General features: G+C 31.2%; 1 long non-coding RNA gene across 1 annotated transcript; it reads right to left on the reverse strand.

The window, feature by feature from the left end:
- Nucleotides 1-1,276: 1,276 nt before the first annotated feature.
- Nucleotides 1,277-6,586, reverse strand: LOC130901969 (uncharacterized). Its single transcript, XR_009060342.1, has 2 exons — nt 6,250-6,586; nt 1,277-2,814 (listed from the first exon to the last, which is right to left on the reverse strand). It is a non-coding gene; the product is annotated as an uncharacterized LOC130901969 (long non-coding RNA).
- Between the last annotated feature and the right edge of the window lie 1,042 nt (nt 6,587-7,628).

The following is a 7,628-nucleotide window of genomic DNA, read 5'->3' on the forward strand; positions in this document are numbered from 1 at the left end:
ATTCAATTTAATTTCTACTATATTTGATGCTGTAGAATAATTTAACAAGTGTGTAATATCCTCGGAAAAAACTTCCTTACTAACAATTTGAACGCAAAAATACTGTCGCTTAGTGGAATTTGGAATGTGACATAAGAATTCTCCAGAATAAAACAGCCGTTAAAAGACATCGTAAAATCGATTAAATCTCTATTGCCTGAGAGTAGAAAAGGGAGGAAAATAAAGTTATTGAGCATAATTAGATGGAAAGCTGTTTGACAGAATGTTGTCACAAACATATCCGCAACAGGATGAATGATCAAATGTACATGAAAATATTATTAGTATCATAAGCACTACACGAAAAAATTTCCGTTAACGATATTAATATTCAAGCTTTCCGTTAATAATAGCTAGAAAATGAAGCTTATTCTATATATCAACTTAGTCTATAATAGTAATTTTTAATATAAAAGTATTATCAAAATATAAAAATAATATCTATTACTTTTGCTATCCTTTATACCAGAGAATAATGAAACATGTCAAACATGAATAATAAAAACAACAATTCTTAGCAAACAAGCAATGGTTGGTTCCATGATGCTTGCAGTTCCTGGTTACCCAAAACCCGCCAATTACAAGGTCCAGGCGACAAGCTTCACGACCAGCATTGAGTGTGTTAGTGTCAACAGTGTTCTGATGGTAAGCATATTATTTTTATTTTCTATTTTAATCATTTTATTTTTTTGTTCCAGCTTTTCTTTTCTTCGGTGAAATTCCAAGGAATAGGCAGATTAAGGCCTTGCGATCAAACAAAAGAAGGGGGTAATTTTTCATCATTGTTATAATTTTATAAATATTTTCAGTTTTTGACCATAAATTCAGACCTGATGTATACATAGTTCTTGGAAAGCTTGTAAATATAGTAGAGTCTGTACATTTTGGTGTTTAATTTGAAATTTAGGAAAGAGAATTATCATTTTTACACTGGTTTTTCCATTACTGATAGATTTCATTTTATATTTAATTCCATATTTCTTGTATTCGACTTTGTTTCAAGGATTTTGCCATAATTATAATGAAAATTTTCGATATATCATAGTTTGTTTTTTAAATTTATAATTTTATAAACATTGAGATGCCTATCCCACATAACCATCTTACAGGTATTACAAGGAAAATCAAATATATTTTATTGCGATATCAATAATATTCTAGTGCAAAAACTTTTCCTTTCGTTATTACTTTGATTGTTGATACAATGTTATTCTTCAAACGAAATACGTAAACAAAATTAGGAAGGATGTTGGTTTTAATTTTACATAAAATCAAGCAATTAACAAGTTTATCAAGATAACTAGAAAGTTACAAATCTAATTACATTCGATGACATAAAATACTAAAAAAGTCTATTATTTTACTTCCTAGCAATCATTTCCCCTTCTCCTATTCACATAATCTCATCCGTTAGTCCTTACACCCTACATCCTTATCCTTATAAAGCAAGCACATTCAAACACAATGCACTCGACAGAGCTTGCGGTTCATTCTCGTATACATTTTAAACTTGTTCAGACGATTTCCCTGGAGAAAAACAATCCAATCCAAACCACAGGCGGATCTCAACGACTCACTGCAATATAATGAAAAGAGCGACAATAAATTTTAAAATCGAGTTCAAATTGAAAAATATGAGGCAATGTAGTAGAAAAATTAGATAAATGCCGTGTTCACTAGCACTAAAGGTAATGGTGTTAGCATACAATTGTAATCTTAATAATATATAAAGTAAAAACGAATGAAAAACAGAACATACATAATCCAAACAGATTTTGGAATCACGGAAATTTGAAGATTATAATCAAATCACATCTTTCAGATATGTACTTCTTGGATTTTTTTTCGGTGTTACCAGAGCTTTTGAGAATTCCTAACCTGAGCTTAAACTAATCTAAACTAGCCCATATGAACGATTTTAAAGTTTGAACATCCATTATTCAGACTACCAATAATCTTATTTATGAGTTATTTGTAATTCTTAGACTTTAAAATACATAAAGAATTAAGGAAACATATCGTTACCATTCACAATTGCGTGAGGAGAGAGGAATATCAAAAGATTAATGTTAACCATACCTAGTAAGAGTGGACTTTTACCGACCGATTTTGATTTCAGTAAGTCTCGCAACAAAATGTTTGATAATTGTTTATTTTTCAACAGACTCAGGCAATTGCTGATTTGTTATGTCTTACGTTTTGTCATGTACACTAAGTCATTTATTTATACACAGATATAGTCTAAAAGCAATCAATTAGAATATCTGTTTGGTCACTTTAATGTACCCCTTCTTTTAATTTGTCTTGTTAAACTTCGTAGTACTAATCTCGTATCACTTAAATTTGATGATTCACAATCGTGATGAAATCGAATGTCATTGAAACTGTTACCAACTGTATATCTCTATAATTGAAGCAACTATCTATGCCATTTAAAATAAACGTTGCTCTATCGGAAAGTCTTGAATTCAATTCTATAGTCATGATCATCTTCAGATAATTTTCGAACTGACGTAAATTCATAGGGATTTGAACATAATCGGCTTATTAATATTACGAATACAAGTAGCTCCTACACTTTTCTGAATAGATGTCAAAGGGGTTTCTTCAAAACTTTGCATAACGAAGTTTCATCATTAATCATAAGGATATTTGGTTGGCCAGTTCCAGTGCGATTTTTACGGCAATCTACTAGTTTGAAAAATTACAATGCAAACAGCAGTCTTGGAGAATTTGCTGGTATCAAAATCGAAGCATGGTGGTTTATCTTGAGCTCTAAAAAAATTACTAATTAAAAATAATAAATCATACATATTTCACAAGTATATTGAATATCATATTCTTAATCCAAATGCACAGCTTTCTAAAAAACGTTAGAGAAAATAATTATTCTGTAATAATCATGAAAATATATGCAACAAACAGAATAAAAGAATGTTATAATCAATTAACAAACGAAACAAATCTCCAACTTCCAAATACACAACACCGCATCTAATATTCAAAGGCTTTCTCATCAGCTATCCGATTTTATTTTCAATAGGACAAGAAGGACATATTACGTTTTCAAAATACTACAGCAAACAAAATTGAAAAACTGAAACAATAATATTATATAATATGAGATTCCTAACTATCAAGCTGTTTATGAAGGACATATTTTTTATTATTTAGAAAATAGAAAAAGGATGTCTAAAATAAGAAATGACCTACATTCAAAACTCCATTGACAAACCATGAAATGTCGCACAGTCAGTTAATTATCAGTATCATTTAAGCAATATCAAATACAAAAAAAATGGTCCATACAAACACAAATTCTAAGTCTAATAATGATAAAAAATGGCTGAACAATTTGAAAAGAATTGTAAATAAATTGCTTTCTTCACATTACACAATGACAAATAAAAATTTGCATGGTTGAAAAAATTTTTCAAGTTTATGTGGTAGGTGATCGATTTATATAATTATTTTATAACAAAATATAATAGTCACGTCCCTGAAACATTTCAGGAATAATCTAATGGTGACTCAAAAGCTCTATCCACCTACCATTTGTTCGATATTTTCCATTACATTATGTCCCCGTCACAGTATTATGATACTAATGTGGTGGATGGATTAATTCAAATAGTAGTAAGGTTATAAATATCTAGTTATATTTCGAATTTAAGTAGGGATATTGAAAATCTCCTATATCGAAAATATTATTTCTTCGTTATGTTAAAGTGACATCTAACATATTTCAGTTGGTACTATCATCCATTGTTTTAAATTTGTTTTTCGAAGGAGAAAACAACTACTTTGCTGACCGATTTTGGTATTGCTACAACGGCTACAAGTGCTGCTTTAAAATATTGAGATGCAACACGTCGGTCGAACAAACTTTCTACGGAAGATATCTAATAGAATATATTCATTGCCGAATTAGCCAGGGTTTTGTTCTCCTCTCTTCGAAACAATAGAGGATTGGATAATAAATAATGGCATAAGAAAAAAAAATTACCAGCATTGTTGTGGTATAAGCCCGAAATTAAGATTATAATAAAAATAACAAGGATGATGAAGAAATCATGATAAGAAATAACTACTTGAATTTTGCCGCACACTTAACCTGATAAGAACCAACACTCAGTCCCAACACAAAACTACTGCACAAGGTAAATGAAAAACTCAGAGGAAAAATGTAATGATTACATTTTAGTGGAGAGAACAAACAGTAGAGCCATAATTGACACTCGAGACAAATACGGAGTTGAGATTGTTAGTGATACCTATATGACTAGCAGAACAATAAAAAACTATAAAAAATATACTGGCCGAAGCAGTGAAAACGAGTTGGTCAGACTTCGGTAATAAATTGGGAAGTGACATCAGAAATTATTTTACACAACCATTAAATCTTCAAGAAAAGACAATGACTACGACAGAATATACAAAAATAAAAGTAATAGAATTTCAAGAGATCATGCAAAAATAATGAAAATATGGAAGTCGTGTTTCAAACAACTACTTATGTAAAACGCTATGGAGGCTTATACATACTTACAATAAAATAATAATTAAAAAAAAACAAAACACTTGCCTGCATGGAAAACTACAATTAAAAATCAACTGAAAAGACTGAAACAAGATGAAAATTCAATGATAAGGTATTTTTAAAAAATAATGATTAGGTACTTGAAACCAGAACATAAATTGAAACAGTACCAAACCAATGTACCTGCATATTGCACTTAGAAATATCATCACGGTAGTTTTTTCACTTTTTTGCAACATTATAAATATAATTACATTAGGAGGCATGCACAAAGAGATAATAATTTATCATAGCATTCAATTTCATGCCTCCGACTGTTTTTTTTAATTATTATTTTATTTATGTCTTTTTAGTTAAGATTACGTAACCGGATTGATTCCTTGAATGAGTTTATGTCATGTCGTTGATTAAGCAATTTGTTAGGGTCAAGAGAGCAAGTCCGGAGAGAGTCTTCACTATGCTCAAAGCAACGTAAGCTTGATCTTATGCAAATAAATTTCTACTTAAATCTACAACTGCTCGGTCTAAAGTTGTGCCCTGTAATTTATGCACCGTCACTGCCCAGCATAAAATTAAGGGATGCATTCGTCGCTCGATCTTGCCTTTACCACGTAAAGCATCAAATTCTGTAACACAAGGCTCTATCCGGACTCCAATACCAGGTCGATTCCCTGTTATATTTGGGTCATCGTACTCCCAAATACTGCTTGTGGCAGTTCTCCCGGCTCCAACTGCTCTCTGCGCAGTGCTGGCCAATCTATTCGTCGGATAACACCCATAGCACCGTTAACCAGCTCATGGTTAACATTGATGTTCCGTCTTAGCATGGCTCGAGAGCCTACACCTAATTTGAGTTGGTTTGGTATACCACCTGTTTTATTGGGATCTCGAGGTAAGTATTCCTCTCGTGGTTTTTGACCATATGTTTTAGGATCCAATGAGATGTCTACAGCACTAACGGTGTATACTTTTGTGTGCTTTTCTAACTTTTCTGTCATAGTCGCGTTATATGCATCAACCGGTCTAGTCAAATGGCCCTATCAACGGTACTCTGCGGTTTTCTATGATAGATAACTGCTGCATTGTAAGTTCTCCAACGCGAAGACTGTTTAATATGTCCACAAAAGTTGTATCTCCAGCTTGCATCATATTTTGGGGCAACTCACAAAAACTGAATAAATTCCAAAGATTAATTTCAGCAGATAACCTTTCTGGCTGACGAAATCAATAAGATCCCCCAGAAACCTTAGACACTGCAGGCAACTGCATAAGATCTCCAAAAAGTAAAACATTAACTCCGCCGAATATAGCTTCATTTTCTTTATATTGTTGAAGCCGCATATGTACATTCCGGAGACTTAAATATGGCACCATAGATATTTCGTCTATTAGTTATCGTTCCATTTAATATTAAAACTGCAAGTTATATACATATTTACAATCAGTGTTTAAAATCCTTCATTTTGATAACCAACCCGATGTGCTTGGTAGTAAAAAAAATTTTTTTACCTCACAACATGGCATCCAAAATACGCCATTTTGGTTTTTTTTTAAATGTGTCCTATCTAATAACACTTGGGCTAATGAAACGAATCTAACGATACCTCAAATGTGAAAATCCGTTTAGCGGTTCTGGAGATACAAGGTAATAAAGAATATTACATACTTACAAGATACGCGTTAAAAAATCATAACCCTTCCTGGCAATCGGTTAAAAATATGATACATAGCTTGGAGGACAGCGAAGACACCAAAAGTCTAAGAAATAGCGTAGCGACTACCCATTTTCAAGACAGGAGATAGCAAACAATGTGACAGCTACAGAAGAATAATTTAATTGTGTACATCCATGAAAGTGTACTAGAAAATCCTAGTTAACAAAATAAATCCAAAAAATTTACTAATTGATGCACAAAGTGAATTCCGTACAGAAATGTACAAAATCATTTATCATCATCATAAAACAACTAATAGATAAATTCAACTGTTCACCGAGATACAGACTATACAAATACGATATGATCTGGAGATTATGTAACTCATGGAATGCATTCAGTTATGACAGTTAAATTGGTGGGATCATTTACAAGGAATGGGAAAATTCAAGACCAATGGAGAGAGTATGAGATGCAAAAATGGACAAAAATTAAAGAAGACGAAGCATAAAGCAACATTTGATAAATTTATTGGTTCGTGCTTGGGAACAGAGGCACAACATATTAGAAACAAAAAACAGCACTTTTTAAGAAAGAATTGGAAAAATTTAATACAGTACATAAATGTAAATACATCGATATATGCTGTAAATAAATTCGATTTTATATGTATAAAATAACCAATGTCCAATTAAAAATCGATATCATTTACATGAACGACTAGAATTACTTTGCAAGTAAATAATTTGAACAGTTTGGGTTTTTACTATTTTTCTGAAATTTCATATTATTAAAAACAACTCATACAATAACAAATAACAAGCAACCACCAATTATTTTGTTACAGCTTGTAGGTTCCATCATTATCCGTAAAGTTACATAGCATATAATTTGCAATAAATGTAATGTTTCCGTAAACATTATTTTAACTAGAGCGGCTAATATAGGAGTATATTTAAAACTTTTCTATTTTTCTCTTTGATTATGATTTTTTTCAGTAGGTACGCAAAACATCTCAATAAATATTTTTTTCAGATTATTGTGTTAGCGTGCAGAGAATAGAATTGGAGTAAATCAAAAAAGACTTAGACTTAAAATACGGAATATAATGAACAATATACAGAAAATGTAGCAAAAAAATTAAATGAACATAACGAACAACGTTTATATTTACAGAGAAGTACGTACAAAAATCTATTAAATTGTGATAACATTGTGAGACTATTTGGCTATTGATTGTGAAGAATAAACATAAACTAGGTATATATCTGATCGTGTTTCGAATTGTTTTGCTCTTGAAATATCATAGGATTTCATTTTGAAATGGTTAGACTAAACAGTTGTTTGACAATTCCTTAAGTTTTTGTTCGTAATATCAATTCTAGTATTATCAA

This window comes from Diorhabda carinulata, chromosome X, assembly GCF_026250575.1.
Source record: "Diorhabda carinulata isolate Delta chromosome X, icDioCari1.1, whole genome shotgun sequence".
In the NCBI taxonomy this organism is placed as follows: Eukaryota; Metazoa; Arthropoda; class Insecta; order Coleoptera; family Chrysomelidae; genus Diorhabda; species Diorhabda carinulata.